This window comes from Centropristis striata, chromosome 13 (assembly GCF_030273125.1).
Source record: "Centropristis striata isolate RG_2023a ecotype Rhode Island chromosome 13, C.striata_1.0, whole genome shotgun sequence".
NCBI lineage: Eukaryota > Metazoa > Chordata > Actinopteri > Perciformes > Serranidae > Centropristis > Centropristis striata.
In genome coordinates, this window is record NC_081529.1 from 34,042,035 (window position 1) to 34,060,976 (window position 18,942).

Below are 18,942 nucleotides of genomic sequence, written 5' to 3' on the forward strand. Positions count from 1 at the left end.
ATTATAATGTAACAACTGTAACAATCCCTTTCCGGTGGCTGCATCCCATTCTGCTTCAGGTGCTAACACAGAAATCTCCCGTTTCCTTTGTCTGGCCCTGACATATGTTTAATTATGATAATTGTAACAAATGAAAGCTATTAGGAAGCCATTCATCTTGGCGCTGCAGATTTTAATGCACTGTGAAGATGGAAAGGGGGGGGAGGAGGAGGATGGGGGGGGGTCAGCGGAAATTCCTCCTCCAGTGTCATTGTCACGGCCATTGTTGCAGCGAGGCGACAGGTCTGCAGAGAGGGGTGCTCCTCTGCCAGGGTGGGCTTCCTCCCCCCTTTTACACTCTACCGCCTGCTTGCCTGCAAGGCTGCCGTCGTGTGGGGTTCACCCCCCCCACCCCCCTTTCCTCGCCTCCGCTGCCGCCACCTCCACCACCACCAACATAAGCTTCCCCCCCATTGATCCCCCCTCTACCCAGGAGCCTGAGCAGGAGGTGGGGGGTGCAGGGAGCCTGGGAGACAGAGATGAGGAAGGGAGAAAGGGCTGGTGGGGGCTTCATACACCACACAGAGAACCAGGCTCTTCCAAGAGGGAGGTGGTGGTGGGGGGGGGGGGGGGGGGTATATATATAGGGGTGAGGGCCGGGATCAGGGGCGGAGGAAGGAGGTGGTGCAGTGGAATTCCTGCAGAATGCGGCTGAATACGGGACTAGTCGATACGGTATTGAGCTGCAGGAGGATGCTGTGGATGTCTGCCGCCTGTTTCTCTGTTTCTGTTTGTGCTGTTAGCTGCACAGTGCTGCTGTTTGTTGAGATTATTTATTCACCTCCATCAATGATAGATACCCCCGTGGTTTCATGGAGGAAAGCACAACAGTGAGCTTGTACGTGAAGCACACAAAAAGAAACTGGAATCTTATTTTATACAAGCCGTAAATTTTAAAAAAGGTTGTTCTTACCTTTTCTTTCCCTTTTTAGGTACATTGTGATTGACTTTACCTGTAAATGTATGATATGTTGACAATATGATTTTCTTCTGTACACTGTAAACAATTATCTTGTAAATTAACGAACCTGGTCTCACAGGAATCCGTGAAATAGCCACGGATTCGCTTAACTCAAAATCCGTGGAATAGCCACGGAATAACTCACATTTCTCACATTTGAGTTAAGCGAATCCGTGGCTATTTCACGGATTCCTGTGAGACCATGTTGATTTTTAAATGTTGTTCTTACTTTTTCTTTCCCTTTTTTTAGGTACATTGTGATTGACTTTACCTGTAAATGTATGATATGTTGACAACATGATTTTCTTCTGTACACTGTAAACAATGATCTTGTAAATCAACAGTAGAATACTGGCAGCAGGGTTGCCAGTATTCTACTGTTGATTGTACAGTTCCCTTACTGTTATTTTACTTTACAGTATGTTACTTTGATAAAACCACATACTGAACTACAGAACAATCCTGTATCTCCTTGATTTCACAGTAAAATACTGATACTGCAAACATCATCTAACAAATAAAACATAGTTCAACTTACCCTGTGATTTGATTAAAATGAATGTTCCAAGAAAGGAAAGACCATGTCTCCTCTAGAAATACAGTAACTTTCCGTATTTTCTCAGCCTCTCTGCTGTTGATTCTACCATAACTCCCAGAATGCAATGCTATTTACAGTATATTACAGTATTTTATGGGAAACGGCAAACTACCTACAAATATTGCCCAGGATGCCTTGTTTTCTACAGTATAATACCTTTTTAATGGAAAACAGTATGTTACTGTCACAATTTGGCTGTTTTCTTACAGCAATTTGTTACAGTGTATATTCTGTGTTGTACCTGTGGACCCCATAAGACTAGCTGGTTACTAAGGTACCAGCTAATGGGGATCCTTAATAAATAAACAAATAAACAATGGTGCGCCTCAGAGAACAATAGCTGCAAAATCCACTGAAGAATTGCATTGTGTTTGTCTGATCTAAAGCAGAAGTGATTTCAATGTTCAGTGTCTTTTTTTTCCTACACCTGAAGCTTCTGTTAAGGTTTTCAAATGATGCTTCAAATGACATATTTCATGTTGTCATCACCCTAAAATTCAATCAAACAAAATCCTCAACTTAACCTTTATCGGGCAAAGAACTATATTTGGTAACTTCAGTGGATATCTAAAAGAGAACAAAACACCCAGCAGCACACGCTGTGACTCCATGTCACTGGAAGACTTCAAGACGTACAAGCGAGCTAACTAATTTGCTAGCTGTCCAAAAAAGTAGTCTCCTAGTGGCAGGAAGTGAGGTGGAGGGACCATTAGACCAGCAGCCTGCTGATCATTTTCCATAAGCAGTTTAACATTAAAGCATTGTGGAATAAGCACGCTAGCTAGCTAGCTAGCTGTGAGAGTGTAAAAACCAGGCGGCAACCTCCAGGTCTGAGGGAGGCAAACCAGGAAGTGCCTTAAGCTGCATTCTACCGAAAATTCTTGCAGCGGGGCGTTAAGTTTGGCTGCAAAAACATTTCTGTCCATTCATTTCAAAATAAGAAAACTTCTCACTTGATTTATTACTTCAGAATTAGTTTTTTAGGACAACACTATGATCTCAATCACTAATAAAAAATCATCTTCAAGACAATCTGATGTTAATAGTGTAAATAATGGCCCAAATTAGAAAATAGAAGATAAAGAATCGTTTGATTTGGGGCGGGGCTACCTTTGATTGACAGGTCACTAACAAGGCGAGCAGAACAATGCGTATCCACGGCAACGTGTCAATAAAGTAATATTGATATAAAAAAGGACGTTTAGCGGTTTGGTCTCATAACTTTGACCCTTTCACTGTATTTTCACTTAATGACAGTTTATTTGAACGTTTTGTTCATTAAATGTCTTGTTCAGTGTTTGGTTGGACTAACAGACACTCCAAGGAGTCGCTGCTCAGTTTTCTGAGGTCAGTAACAGACATTTTGTTTGTTTTTTGCCAAAGCTAACATCCCAGTTAATGCTAACATGAATTAGCAGCGACTACGTCCATTATTCATATACGGTCTATGGTTTTATCCCTGCAAAACGTCCTCATTCCGGTAGTTATGTCCATTTATTTTACTTTATCTGCAACTGTGCAGAAATACTAAGTTCAAGCAGAATGAATTGATATAAAAAATGTTTGAAGAAAGAAGTAACGCAGCAGGAAATCAGAATCTCTACATTATATGAGTGGAGGCCTCGCAGCAGCAGCAGCAGCTCTCCTACATGTGACCCAGTGTTCAGATTTAGCTCCCTTCAGTCTAATGCCATGCTAATGATGAGTGACGCAGGCCCTTATCCTGAGAGCCCGTTCCTCCCTCCCTCCTCCCCTCCCCATCTCCCGGGAACAGCTTATTTGCCTGTTTTTAATTGCGTTTTAATTTACATGTAAGCCTGGAAGCACCATGATGAGGAGCTAGCTGCTTTTCTGTTTTTTGCCCTCTTCTTCTTCTTGTTCCTCTTTCCTCACTCTCCCTCACCACTAAAAAAGGACGCAAAATTACTAAAAAAAAAACTAAAAAAATTACCAAAAAATAGACAGAATTACCAAAAAGACACAAAATTATTCAAAAAAAGACAAAATTATTCAAAAGACACAAAATGACCAGAAGACACAAAATGACAGAAAAAAAACTATATTACTTTGAAAAAAAGAAACAAAATGCCCAAAAAAAGACATTTATCTACTTCTTCCTCTTTCCCCACTCTCCCTCACCACTAAAAAAGGACACCAAATTACTAAAAAAAAGACACAAAATGACCAAAAAAAAGACACAAAATGACTGAAAAAGACACCGAATTACCAAAAAAAGACACGAAATTATTCAGGAAAAACACAAAATGACCAGAAAAGACACAAAATGACAGAAAAAAACTTAATTAGTTTAAAAAAAAGAAACAAAATGACCAAAAAAAGACACATATCTTCTTCTTCCTCTTTCCCCGCTCTCCCTCACCACTAAGGAATCATGAACTGTGGCTTTAACAGGAGGAAGATTGAGCAATAAGAACCTCAAATGAACACAACAAACCGTGGCAGGAAAACCAGGCACAGGTTCCTCTTTATGGGGTCAACACGGGTTCAGAAACAATCAAGTGTCCGGGGCAGATAGGAGCACGACACACAGAGAGAGAGAGAGTCGGGGGCGGTTTGCTAGTTGATGATGTAGATGAAGCAGCCATCTCTCCATCAAAATGTAATAAGAGGAAGGGTGGACAGTGAGCTTGCAGATAGACAACTTTAATGTGCTCGTCTATCTATATGGAAATTCAGCCACGCGGTCGCTCGCCCCGCTGATTCTTCTTCTTCTTTCTTTTTTTTTTAAATCATAATTCACTCATTGGAGAGCAAAGAGAAGGAGCTTGAGAGGAGGAGTTGAGAGATAAAGCAAGCTTTCTTTTCTTGAGCAAAGAGCACAACAGGGATTTAAGATTTGTATTAAATTTAGAGAGATAATCGAGCTGCTCCGGCGGCGGAGCATCTGACATTTTCTGCAGAAAAGGTGGCAATCACTCACAAAACAGTGAGTTACGAAAATTAAAATTACTAAAAAAGGACAAAATGACCGAAAGAAAACTAAATTACTTTAAAAAGACACAGAATTACAAAAAAAAGACCCCAAATGACCAAAAAAAGACCCAAAATGACCGAATAAAAGACCCAAAATGACCCAAAAAAGGTCGCTCACCCCACTGCTTCTTCCTCTACTCTTTTTTTAATCATAATCTGCAGAAAAGGTGACAATCACTCGCAAAACCGTGAGTTACTAAAATTAAAATTACTAAGAAAAGACACAAAATGACAAAAAAACTAAATGACTTAAAAAAAGACCCAAAATGACCCAAAAAAGACACAAAATGACCCAAAAAAAGACACAAAATGACCCAAAAAAGGTCTCTCGCCCCGCTGCTGCTGCTTCTTCTTTTAAAAAAAAAAAATCATAATTCACTTGTGGGTTCTGATTGGCTGCGTGGAGAGCAAAGAGAAGGAGCTTGAGAGGAGGAGTTGAGAGATAAAGTAAGCTTTCTTTACTTGAGCAAAGAGCACAACAGGGATTTAAGATTTGTATTAAATTTAGAGAGATAATCGAGCCGCGGCGGCGGAGCATCTGACATTTTCTGCAGAAAAGGTGACAATCACTTGAAAACCGCCATGCACAGCAATTTTAAATCACAACATAATGCAAGACTTTGCATCCATTGTTTTCTAGCTTATATGTTTATTCCCTCTTTGTTGTTTTTTCTCTTCCATCCAAGCACTTGAAAATGAAATCTACCGCCTCACTAACTCGGGCTGTTTACTAAATGTTGTGTGCATTCAAAGATCTCCGACATCAGGGGTCTCAAACTCAAATTACCTGGGAGCCGCTGGAGGCAGTATCAAAATGACCAAAAAAAGACAGAAAATTACAAAAAAAAAAAAAAAAAAAGACAGAAAATTACTAAAAAAAAATAAAAAATAAAATAAAAAAAAGACACAAAATGACAGAAAAAACACTAAATAACTTAAAAAAGAAACAAAATGACCAACAAAGACACAAAATTACTGAAAAAAAACACTAAATTACTTTTAAAAAATGAAACAAAATGACCAAAAAAAGATACAAAATGACCAAAAATACACAGAATTACCAAAAAAAGACAAAATTTTAAAAAAAAGAGACACAAAATGACCAAAGAAAGACACAAAATAACCAAAAAAGACAAAATAAACACTACATTACTTAAAAAAAGAAACAAAATGACCAAAAAAAGACACAAAATAACCAAAAATACACAGAATTACCAAAAAAAGACAAAATTTAAAAAAAAGAGACACAAAATGACCAAAGAAAGACACAAAATAACCAAAAAAGACAAAATAAACACTACATTACTTAAAAAAGAAACAAAATGACCAAAAAAAAAGTAATTAAAGGGACCTTACACACACACAACACGGTAAAGTGCCATTCATATAAAACTCACATTAAACTTTCATATCAAGGTGGGGGCCACAGAATATCGTCACGAGGGCCGCAATTGGCCCCTGAGTTTGAGACCCCTGTCCTACGTTATAGAAAACTTCTCAGACAATAAGCTTTAATAGCCACATGGATTTATAATCACCTCCCAGTCCCACTGATGGCCTACGGCGAGCCTGTCAGGACTCATATAGCTCCAGTTGGCGGTGTGTGTGTGTGTGTGTGTGTGTGTGTGTGTCATTCATCGCCCTGCCACGTGCACCAGACATCACACACTCAACACAGGAACTCGGTGTGTGTCGCAGCTACTGCAGCTCACCACATCACACACAAACAGGTCTCTTCCTGAACACAACAGCACAGACAGCCCTTTGTCTGCTGCGTGTCCTGTATTGTCCTCTTCTGTTGTTTGTGAACTGTGTGTCCGCAAATACACAACTCTACATACAAAAGGTTTAAATGACAAAAGAAACGAGCACAAACTTCTTCACATTTACCTACACTACAGGGCAAAAGTTTGGAAGCAAGTTCAAATTTGTGCAAAAAAACAGTTTCATTGCTGTACTGTTTAATTGCAACACAATAAAGGTGATTGTGATATAAAGCAGGGGTCTAAAACTCAAATTACCTGGAGGCAGTCTCAAAATAACCAAAAAAAGACACAAAATGACTAAAGAAAGACACAAATTGACCAAAAAATACGCAGAATTACCAAAAAAAACCAACAAAATGACCCACAAAAGACAAAATGGGCAACATGGTGCTGTAGGCTGATCTCCTCCATGACACCAAGTATTAATCACTAATTCATGATTCAAAAGGAGCCCAAACAAGTATTGATGTACAGAAATGAACAGACTATTCAGAAGCCTGACATTTGTGTTTAAAATGTTCTTTTTTTAAATTGATCTTATGTAATATTCAAATTTTCTTAGACACTGAGTTTTGTGTTTTCATTATCTCTAAGCCAGAATCATCAAAATTACAAAACAGGCTTGAAATATTTCACACTATGTGTAATTAATCTATATAAGAGTTACACTTTCTGAAATAACTGACAAAAAATATTCAACTTTTTCACGATTTTCAATTTTTTTAGGGCCACGGGGCAATCGCACCAAGCACTACTGTTATACTGTGGATTGTTTCTTCTTCCTCTTCCGGACGCAATTTGGTCCAGCTACTAGTCCTACATCTCAAAGAGTTGCAGGACAAATTATATATCAAAACGTGCAGCTTGATCGGGATCAGTGTGCTATTGCTTTTCTCTACTGAATACGAATTTTTCTCGACGCAAGTCGCGAAAAACTGCCAAAAATTTTGCATTGAAATGAATGGGACGGCCGAAAAAAATGAGCGAAAAAGAACAATTGGAGATTTTTAAACGTCTACTTCTCCGGCATAATTTCACCTAGAGACTCCATTTAAACTTTAAACAGTAGACACAAGTCTTGTGTATCGGTGTATTAATCCACGTTTCGATAGGTCATATAGTTTTTTTATCAATCCCTGTTCAATGACCATGATCATTTTTGGAGAAATTCTGAGATTATAATGGGTGTGTATTGCACGGAATGTTCGTGTCACAGTGTGTGACATCATCACCAGAGTGGAGAGGGAGAGAAAAAAATTGTCAAAAAATAAATTTGAAAACTGCGCTCCAGGCCGCAAATTCCACTCTACAGAAATAATTTATACATAGAAACGTAGGAAAATTTGTCTTCTCCCTCACAATCCTCTGGTAAAGCTGTCAGAGTTATAGTTTGGGCGTAGGACGCACAGATGATCCACCAACACCACCAACAGCCTCATTGGCTCCCATATTAAAAAACACAGGAAGATTTCTGTAGAAAAGCATATTTAAAAGTTTTTCAGATCGCTCTCACAAAGCTCTTTCTTCATTTTTCTTCACAAAAAACATATGTAGCTGTAACCCCTCTTTGCCTTATGAGGTTACAGGTATTTTTGGGTTTCAGTTTCAATTCACAGTTTGGACAAATTATCAGGATTCTCTGTTAACGCTCATGAAGCCCACATTGACCACACTCACACAAAATTTAGTTCAAAAAATATATTGTTAGTCATCAACATGAACAATATGACAACAATTCTTAATATGAAAAATAATAAAACACTTTGTTGTGTTTAGTCTTTATTGTCTTTTCTTTTTTGTTATGAGCTCAGTTTATTTTTGTATCGTTGGGGCCCTTAAATCTTACCACACCGCAGGTTTGGGAGGTAAGTTCAGTTGTCCTTGATTCCTCTGTTCCTGCTCGCCATCTGGTTCTCAGGATCCGTCTCTCCAGCGGAGGTCTGGAAGCCGCCTGGTGGCTGTCCAATGCTGGGACTCTCTCTCTATCGTCGACTTCTGGTGTCGCTGATGTCTTCTCTTAACACCAAAGTGTCACCGAATCACATCCTCTCAAAAAAACCTGACCTGTAGAACAGGCCACATTCATTCATCTCAATAAATTAAACTTCTACAGGCCATAGTTCCTTAGTTAAAATAATTAATAACATAAATATGACTTATTTATTAATTTAATTAAATTAACAAAAATATCTTTTCTCATTTTATTCTTATAGGTCTCATTTTACCAGTGTAAATGAAATAAAATACTCAAATAACTAAAATTAGCCTTTTAGCATCAATTATTTGACCCTGCATCCTCATATGTGGACATTTCATTTTAGGTTTTCTGGACCTTATACTTAATTCTGCTTAACTATAACATGTTGTCCTCAGTAGTACACACTCTAGAAAAAGCACAGTACATCAATTAGTGTAAAAACCAGATGGCAGCACCTTGCTAAAGTCAATCAACAGCTTATCCCCAGAGAAAAGTGGACCAGGTACAAAATCTGATCAGATTTTATGGTTAAAACGTGTTCATTTGTGTTTAATAATGTTTGAAGCTTGATATTCTGTGCAAGTTTGACTATTTTTAGCAATAGCAACAAGCTACGACTGCTAATCAGGAAGTAGTCATTTGAAAACGAATAGACTTTTACTATCGTTCTTCCAAAGAGAGGGAGTAAATGTAAGGAAATAAAAGTTTTATACACTGGTGAATTAACTGTGTTATACAGTAAAATTAACTGATTTGTTGTTGTTTTTTCAAAAACTACTTCCTGTTCATTTTTCATTGCTTAGTTTTTGTACTCATGTCCTACAAACCCCAAATATCTAGGAGAAACCAACAATACATACCAAACAAAAGGGTCTCAGGAGGTTAAATAATGAAACAAAGTGTATTCCCTTTTTTTCCTTTACTCCCATACAATTCACACACACACACACACACACACACACACACACACACACACACGTACACACCATCAACAATAGCTTAGCATGTTGTCTGAATTAGCCCACCGTGTTAGCAATTAACTTGTTCGTTAGCTCTGTTGTTAGCTGAGTTCAATGCTAATTCACATTGGCCGCCACACTGGCGGCTAACGCACGAGGTATCAAATTAGCAGTTAGCGGCTAATTAGCACTGACGCTATCACACCTTACTCGACACTCTTTTCACTCAAAATACACATTAAACTCACCGCCGAGCGGGAAACATCAACCGTGGAGTCAGCTTGCGGTGTTTTCCGACTATTTCTCTCAGCTTTAACCACTTCTGAGTATTTTTTCGGTGTGTTTTATCCTACCGTGCTAATTATCTCCTAGAGTGCTACGTTCACCTGCAACGCCGCTGCGCCGTGACGTCATGACGCACGTCTCTCTGCTCTGTACGGCGCAGACGGTTAACCCTATAAACGCCAGCTAGACTAAATAACACACACACACACACTTTGAGGTTAAAGGTTATAGGTTGCTGTATACTTGAAAAGGAATGCTTGTGTCTTTTATTATTTTTAATATTTCATTTTATGTGTAATGCATCTATATAATATACGAGTTTCACTTTCTGAAATAATTGATAAAAAAATATTGACGATATTCTCATTTTTTTTAGATGTACTTGTATATATAAAAGGAGGTGGAGCACAAAGGGTGTTAAGAAACTTTTACTTTTAATCCTAATTTAGCGGAAAGTGTTTACATCTCCGTCTTTAAAAGGCTTGTGTTATTTCCAAGGTCAAGAAATAATGCGCTTGACTTTAAAGAAAGAGAAAGTAGGCCAGACATCTTCATGCTTACTGAGCGATATGAATTCATGCAGAGGAGCCTCCATGTGAGGGGTCTCAAACTCAAATTACCTGGGGGCCGCTGGAGACAGTATCAAAATGACCAAAAAAAGACACAAAATGATACAAAATGACCAAAAAAAGAAATAAAATGACAGAAAAAAAACTAAATTACTTAAAAAATGACACAAAATGACCCAAAAAAAAGACACTGAATTACCAAAAAAGACACAAAATGACCAAAAAAGACCCAAAATTACAAAAAAAGGCAAAATTACCCAAAATTACAAAAAATACACAAAATTACTTAAAAAAGACACAAAATTATTACAAAAAAGACACAAAATGACCAAAAAAGACACACAATAACTAAAAAAAGACACAAAATTACCAATAGACACAAAATTACTTAAAAAAAGACACAAAATTACCAAAAAAAGACGCAATCATTATTTTAAAAAGACACAAAATTACTAAAAAAAAACCTAAATTACTTAAAAAAGAAACAAAATGATCAAAAAAGTAGACAGAATTACCAAAAAAGACACTAAATTATTATTTTTTTAAAGTAATTCAAGGGACCTTCCACACACAACCTTTACTTTTAATCCAAATTTAGCGGAAAGTGTTTACATCTCCGTCTTTAAAAGGCTTGTGTTATTTCCAAGGTCAAGAAATAATGCGCTTGACTTTAAAGAAAGAGAAAGTAGGCCAGACATCTTCATGCTTACTGAGCGATATGAATTGATGCAGAGGAGCCTCCATGTGAGGAGGAATCCCTCCCAACAACAACAACACACAGCACCGGGTCTCCAGAAAAGCCTGATTCAGCAAAGCTTAACATAATTCAGCAGCTCGGTCTTTGTCCGACATAAGACACACAGAGAAGATTGCCTCGCTTACACCGGGCGTCCCATGTGTTCCAATTCGATATGGTTTCTCCATGATATATCTCTCTTGTCTTCATGTGATGGTTATTTAAAGGGAGAGCCATGGATTTTCTCCCACATACAACATAATGGCAAATCAATAACGGAGGCCATACGGGGAGAGAGCACATTTCATACAGCGGCTTAAACGATGGGAGGTTAAATTGAAGTGGAGTTCTGGCGAAAAGGAATAGATGGATTCTCAAACTGCATTATACAAATAAATGTTTAATCATTCCGACCATTTAGGGAGTTGAATGCAAAATGTCTTATCATCCTGATCAGGGTTAGGGTTATGAAACGGGTGGAACGGATAAATTAAAGGATAAAAGAGTCGTTCTGGTCGTTAGTGCTTTTTTTTCTGTCTTCTCTGTTGTCATTTTCTGTTGTTTCTTTGTTGTTTGTTGTCTTTTTGTGTCTCTTTTTGATAATTTTTTCTCTCTTTGAAGTATTTTTTTGGTCTTTTTTGTATGTTTTGTATTTCTTTGTAGGCACTGTCGTTATTTTTGTAATTTTTTCAGTTATTTTGAGTATTATTTGTGTCTCTGGAGACACTTTGCATCTTTTTTTTAAGGTTTCTTTGTAGTCATTCCTGTATTATTTAGGTTTCTTTGTAGTTATTTTGTGTATTTTGAAGGTGTCTTTGTAGTTATTTTGTGTATTTTTTAGGTTTCTTTGTAGTTATTTTATGTATTTTTTGTGTCTCTTTGTAGTAGTGCTGCATCTCTTTTAGTAATTTCATCTTTTTTGGTTTTAATGTGTGTGGTATTTTGCATCTCTTTGTAGGGACTGTCATTTTAGGGTTCTTTGTAGTTATTTTGTTTCTTTTTTGTGTCTTCTCTGTTGTCATTTTCTGTTGTTTCTTTGTTGTTGTTTGTCTTTTTGTGTCCCTTTTTCATACTTTTGTGTCTCTTTGAAGTAATTTTTTTGTCTTTTTTTAAAGTGTTTTGTATCTCTTTGTAGGTACTGTCATTTTTTTAGGTAAGTATTTGTCAATTTTTCAGTCTCTTTTTAGTTATTTTGAGTATTATTTGTGTCTCTGTAGGCACTTTGCATCTTTTTTAGGTTTCTTTATAGTTATTTTTGTAATTTTTTGATCTCTTTGTAGTCATTTTGTCTTTTTTGTTTCTCTGTAGGCACTTTGTGTGTTTTTTTCTTACCATTCTTCTCTTTGTAGTTATCTTGTGTATTTCCTTTAGGTTTACTTTGTCGTCATTCATCAATTTTTTGGGTCTCTTTGTATTAATGCTGCATCTCTTTTAAGCATTTCCCCTTTTTTGGTTTTAATGTGTCTCTTTGTGGTGATTTTTTGGTATATTTTTGAATGTTTTGCATCTCTTTGTAGGCACTGTCATTTTTTTAGGTTTCTTTGTAGTCATTTTGTGTATTGTTTTTGTCTCTTTTTTGTTATTTTGAGTATTATTTGTGTCTCTGTGAGCACTTTGTGTCTTTTTTAGGTTTCTTTGTAGTTATTTTGTGTCTTTTTTGTGCTTCTAATGGCCCTTTGTGTGTTTTCTTACCTTTCCTCTCTTTGCAGTTATCTTGTGTATTTCTTTTAGGTTTACTTTGTCATCATTCCTGTATTAGTTGGGTCTCTTTGTAGTAATTTTGTCTATTTTTTTAGGTTTCTTTGTAGTAATTTTGTGTATTTTTTGTGTCTCTTTGTAGTAATGCTGCATCTCTTTTAGGCATTTCACATTTTTTTGGTTGTAATGTCTCTCTTTGTGGTGATTTTGTGTCATTTCTGGTGGTTTGTGTTTGCACACATCAAGATTTGCCTTCTAAAATTAAGGAATAAATCCACCGCATCATTTTTAAGATGAGTTTCTCTCTCTGCTTGCATGTGCTGTTCAATTACAGCTGTTTGTGTGTGTGTGTGTGTATTTAGTGTGCGCTCACACACATGTGGAGCAGAAGTATGCTGATGTGCCTGCGAGGTCCCCGTGGTGTGAGCACACACACTTAAACACACTTATGCGTGTTTTTCCCATGGCAAGACCTGTCAGCCAGCAGACGTCTGACATCATGCTCCGAGCGAGGAGGAGGTTTTCCACTGCTGTGTTACAGTGTGTGTGTGTGTGTGTGTGTGTGTGTGTGTGTGTTCTTGTACTTCTATCTTTGTGAGGACCCTTATTGGAATGGTGAATTCACTTGCAAGGTTATAATAGTTTTTCATTAGTTTTAGTTTTAATTTCATTGTGAATTTTTGTTTTCAAATCCAGTTAGTTTTAATTCGTTTTTAGGGTTGGTTTGCTTGTTTTAGTTTAGTATTTATTTTTTTAAATGCTTTAGTTTTAGTGTTAGTAGTTTTTTGTAATGGGGTATTAGTTGGGTGGGAGATTAAAAGAGGTCACAGTAAATTTTGCCTTTATTTCCTTTGTCTTATCCATCTTCATTATGTATGAAAAAAGTTGACAAAGATGAAAACGAAGGACATTTTCACTATAATTTAGTTAGTTTTAGTTAGTTTTGTAACCACACAATAAAGTTTCAGTTAGTTAATTAATTATCTTTTTTTAAACTTAAACCTTATTGTAACCTGAACCCTTAAAACAAAGTCTGAAATCTAAAAAAAAGCCTTTAAAGAAGTGAGGACCGGCCCAAATGTCCTCATTTTGCAAAAATGTCCTCACTCTGTTGGTTAAAAACGTGTTCCGGTCCTCACTATGTAGGAAGTACAAGAACGTGTGTGTGTGTGTGTGTGTGTGTGTGTGTGTGTGTGTGTAGGAGGAGGAGAGGAGGAAGACGGTTGTTATCATGACTTATGGATTGGACAGCAGCAGTTTCCTACTGGGCAAAGAAGACAGGAATGGTTACACAGAGGAATGTTGGGGTTTTTTCAGAGTGGAGGGTTTTTGCAGGGAGAAAAAATGAGAGGATGGCAAGAAAACAAAATGTGGAAATGAATCTCTAGCAGCAAAGACAAAAATACAGAGAGAGAGAGAGAGAGGAGAGACAGATGTCAAGAGACACGACGCCTGGAGGTCTTCTGTGTTTACACTTTCCATTCTGTCAGTCAGAGCCTCCTCCGCCGTCTTTATCTCTGACACAGCTGGCAATCCCTCAATGACTCACCACTCTGTGAAGCTGCAGACCTGGCTCTGCTGGAGGAGGAAGAGGAAGAGGAGGAGGAGGAGGAGGAGGAAGAGGAGGGTGGAGGATCGGCAGCAAATCCTGCTTAATCATTCCCGCCACCGCCACCAGCGATAGCCTTTGGATATGAAAGTTTCCATGTCTGATTTAATGCGTCAACTCTTTTTTTAGCAATGGTTAAAATCACCACAAGCAAGTGTGACATGATTTTACTTTTCTTGCAGAGATTTTGCAGTGTGTGTTTCAAATGTTTTAAATGCAGTCTTTTGTGTTTACTGGGTTTTTTTGTGTGATTTTGGGATATTTTTTTTATTTTTTTGTGTGTTTTTTTATCCATGATTTTTGTAATTTTTTGTGTGTTCTGTGTGTTTTTATGGGTTTTTTTTTGTAATGTTTTGGTGTGTTTTTTTATGTGTGTTTCTGTGTTTTTGTTTTGTTTTTATCAGTTTTTTTGTAATTTTTTCAATTTTTTGTGTTTTTTATGTGTGTGTTCTGTGTGTTTTTATGGGGGGTTTTGTAATTTTTTTGTGTGTTTTTTACATGTGTTTCTGTGGGGTTTTTTGTTTTAAAAAATTTGGTTTTTGTATCTTTTTTATTTGTGTTTTTTTTGTGCATTTTTTTTTTTTGTGTTTGGAAATTTTGATCCAGTAAGTCAAAATGACAAAATAATAATGAGGTATGCCCTTTAACCTCAAAATGTGTGTGTGTGTGTGTGTGTGTGTGTGTGTATCTGTAACTGTAATAACATCAAAGGATCAAAGGCAATCAGAGCAGAGCAATCAACAGAATTAACTGCCGCCAACTGCCAAGGTTCCGACACAGTGACAGCAGCCAGAATTTCTGGCCTCGAACAGAAAGCATTTTTGGCAAAACCATAATACCTATCATTGATCCGACTTCACTTTGAGCGTCCTGAGTTCTTCCTGAACGTCTACATATGTTTTTTTTAAGAAAAATGAAAAAATAGTTTTGTTAGAGCGATCTAAAAAAACTGTTACATCTCCCTTTTTCAAAAATCTTCCTGCGTTTTTAATATGGGACCCAATGAGGCTGTTGGTGGTGTTGGTGGATCATCTGTGCGTCCTACGCCCAAACTATAACTCTGACAGCTTTACCAGAGGATTGTGAGTGAGAAGACACATTTTCCTACGTTTCTATGTATAAATTATCTCTGTAGAGTGGAATTTGCGGCCTGGAGCGCAGTTTTCAAATTTATTTTTTGACCATTTTTTCTCTCCCTCTACACTCTGAGCGATGATGTCACACACTGTGACACGAACATTCCGTGCAATACACACCCATTATAATCTCAGAATTTCTCCAAAAATGATCATGGTCATTGAACAGGGATTGATAAAAAACTATATGACCTATCGAAACGTGGATTAATACACCGATACACAAGACTTGTGTCTACTGTTTAAAGTTTAAATGGAGTCTCTAGGTGAAATTATGCCGGAGAAGTAGACGTTTAAAAATCTCCAATTATTGTCCTTTTTCGCTCATTTTTTTCCGGCCGTCCCATTCACTTCAATGCAAAATTTTGGGCAGTTTTTCGTATTCCGTAGAGAAAAGTAATAGCACACCGATCCCGATCAAACCGCACGTTTTGATATATAATTTGTCCTGCAACTCTTCAAGTTGTAGGACTAGTAGCGGGACGAAATTGCGTCCGGAAGAGGAAGAAGAAGAAATCCACAGTATAACAGTAGTGCTCCCTACAGCTATTGCTGTACCACTCCAACTCTAAATGAAAGGATGTGGATGCTGTGGGTGGGAACAAGCGAGTAGCATCCAGACATGGTGACAGCTGAAGTAACAGTTTGTGACTGTGCAGCTTTACCCGCGCTCCCACTCTGACAAAGGGAAGGTTGTCTTCTCCGTGTTCCCAGTCTGAGAGCCGTCATCGGGGCCGATCGCTCGCCAAACTCCTCGGGTCGCCCAGGTTTGTTTTCAAAGAGCCTCTTTTGTCTCCACGCGGCCCGAGGAGAGTGGACGACCAACAAGCTGTCAGTGAGACGCCGTTTTCTCACTGTGAGCACGGTCACATCAAACCTGGTCAGCCTCTTATTCAGGGGGCTCAAACACGTGGCCCGCGGGCCAATTGTGGCCCTCGTGACGATATTTTGTGGCCCCCACCTTGATATGAAAGTTTAATGTGAGTTTTATATGAATGGCACTTTACCGTGTTGTGTGTGGAAGGTCCCTTTAATTACTTTTTTTTGGTAATTTTGTGTCTTTTTAAGATAATTTTGTGTCTTTTTGGTCATTTTGTGCTTTTTTTTGCCATTTTGTGTCTTTTTTTTGGTCATTTTGTGTCTTTTTTAAGTAATTTAGTTTTTTTCTCTCATTTTGTGTCTTTTTCTGTCATTTTGTGTCTTTTTTTAAGTAATTTAGTTTTTCTCTGTCATTTTGTGTCTTTTTTGGTCATTTTGTGTCTTTTTTTAATAATTTTGTGTCTCTTTTTGGTAATTTTGTGTATTTTTTTTTATCATTTTGTGTCTTTTTTGGTCATTTTATTTCTTTTTTTTAAGTTTTTTCAGTAATTTTTTGGGGTCATTTTGTGTCTTTTTTGAATCATTTTGTGCCTTTTTGGGGTAATTTTGTGTCTTTTTAAAATAATTTTGTGTCTTTTTTTAATAATTTTGTGTGTTTTTTGGTATTTCTGTATATTTTTTGGTCATTTTGTTTCTTTTTTAAGTAATTTAGTGTTTTTTCTGTAATTTTGTGTCTTTTTTGTAATTTTGTGTCTATTTTTGGTCATTTTGTTTTTTTTTAAAGTAATTTTGTGTTTTTTTTCCAGTAATTTTGTGTCTTTTTGTAATTTTATGTCTTTTTGGTTATTTTGTGTCTTTTTTAAGTAATTTTGTGTCTTTTTTTTGGTCATTTTGATACTCCCTCCAGCAGCCCCCGGGTAATTTGAGTTTGCTCTTATTCATGTTATTTATTGATCTGTGTGACTGGAAATGGCTCAAGACAAAGCGTTTCTGCACACGGACCAATAAGCTGAAAATAAACCTCACCTTCCTGCAGGCATATAAAAAAAAAAAAAAAAAAACACGTGTAAACATACTCCACACATGAACCTCCTCCACAGTGACTGATGAAGAGCTGAAGTGTTATTTTATAGACAGCAATGTGTCACTTTTCACACCGCTGCAGAAGCTGCACACATGCACGCTCACACACATGCTCCATGGTGCTGTGGCTGAAAGTGAATTATAGAAGGGATCACAGTTTCATGGGCTTCTGCATACACACTCACTCACACACACACACACACACACAGACATTTCTGCAGATGCTGTAGAGCCCGGGCTGAGCCTCACAGAGCAGTGGGCCTGGAGGAGGGCTTGGATGTGTGATGTTAATCTAACACTTTTTGAGCCCGAGAGTGAGCACAGTAGCCCAGCTCACACCTTTCTTTCTTCCCACTGAATCGGCTGAATAATATAGAGGCACATGCATGCACACGGTCGTGCACATTGAGGCCGATTTGTAGCGTTTTTGTCGCTTTTTGAAGGTCATTAATCACAAAAAAATTTAAGCTACACACGGCTAAAGGGATATTTCATTAGTCAAAACATTCTGTAGCAGGTTGAAACAAAAGCACACAAAAGTCAAATTTATGCAAATAGCAAAACAAGCTTCTTGTTGTATCTGGATGCAGCTCACTGATTGGACAGAGAGGATGCAGCTACAGAGACACGACCAAGCAGGTTATGCACTGGAAAAAAAAGGTGTGTCTAAAAACAAGATAAAAACAGTAAATCTGAGGGAAATGATCTTGCTGCATGGACAGATAATTTACCTTGACATGATTTCTTACATAAGGATCTTTCATTAGGATTGTTAAATCTAGAAATAAGCATGTTGAATGCTTAATATACAAAATTAACTCTTAAAACAAGATAAATGATCTAACATTTCTAAATCTAAAGTTTTTTTATCTTGGTAAGAAACAAATAATTGTCAGGTCACTCTGCTCGGGCCAGTTCATCGCTGCTTGCAGATTTAATTTTTATCTCTTTTGTACATTTTTTTTGTCTTTTTTGGTCATTTTGTGACCAAAAGAAGATGTAAAAAGACACAAACTGACCAAAAAAAGACATAAAAAGACACAAAAAACACTCAAAATACGCAATTTATTAAATACATTTAGTAAATAAGTACGTTTTTAGTAAATAAGAAGATTGGCTGGTATTATGCACATACATATTGTTGAGGAAGTTATTATTGTAAAGATAAAAACTTAATCATTTCATTGTTGATATTTTAGGTTAAATTGTGTTATTTTTGGGCCCTAGATGACTTTATCCAGAAGTCCCGCCCTGCAAACACACCACAGACAATCTTTCTGGTTTTCATGCATACAAGTGCAAACACAAACACTTGCTCTCACTAAACACACACACACACACACACACACACACACACCATCGTCTTCTGTCATGGTACTTGTCATCTGCTCTGTCATATTTCTGCAGAAGTGCCAGATCGTGTTGATTATAGCAGCTCAGCTCGGCACACACACACCATGAGCTCTGAGCACATGTTAGGAGCTGAGCAGAGGAACAAGACACACACACACACACGAGGCTGCTCAGTTCCTACAGAAAGTCCAAGACTTCAGATCACAGAACCAATGGATGCTTCAGGCCACGTTTATACACAGCAGGGGATTAAGAGAAACTAATATTTCCCCCCTCCGTTTTAAAAAATTACATCGTGCACACAACATAATTTTGTTGCCGTCGAGCAGCATTCTAACTATGCCAAACCTATTATAATG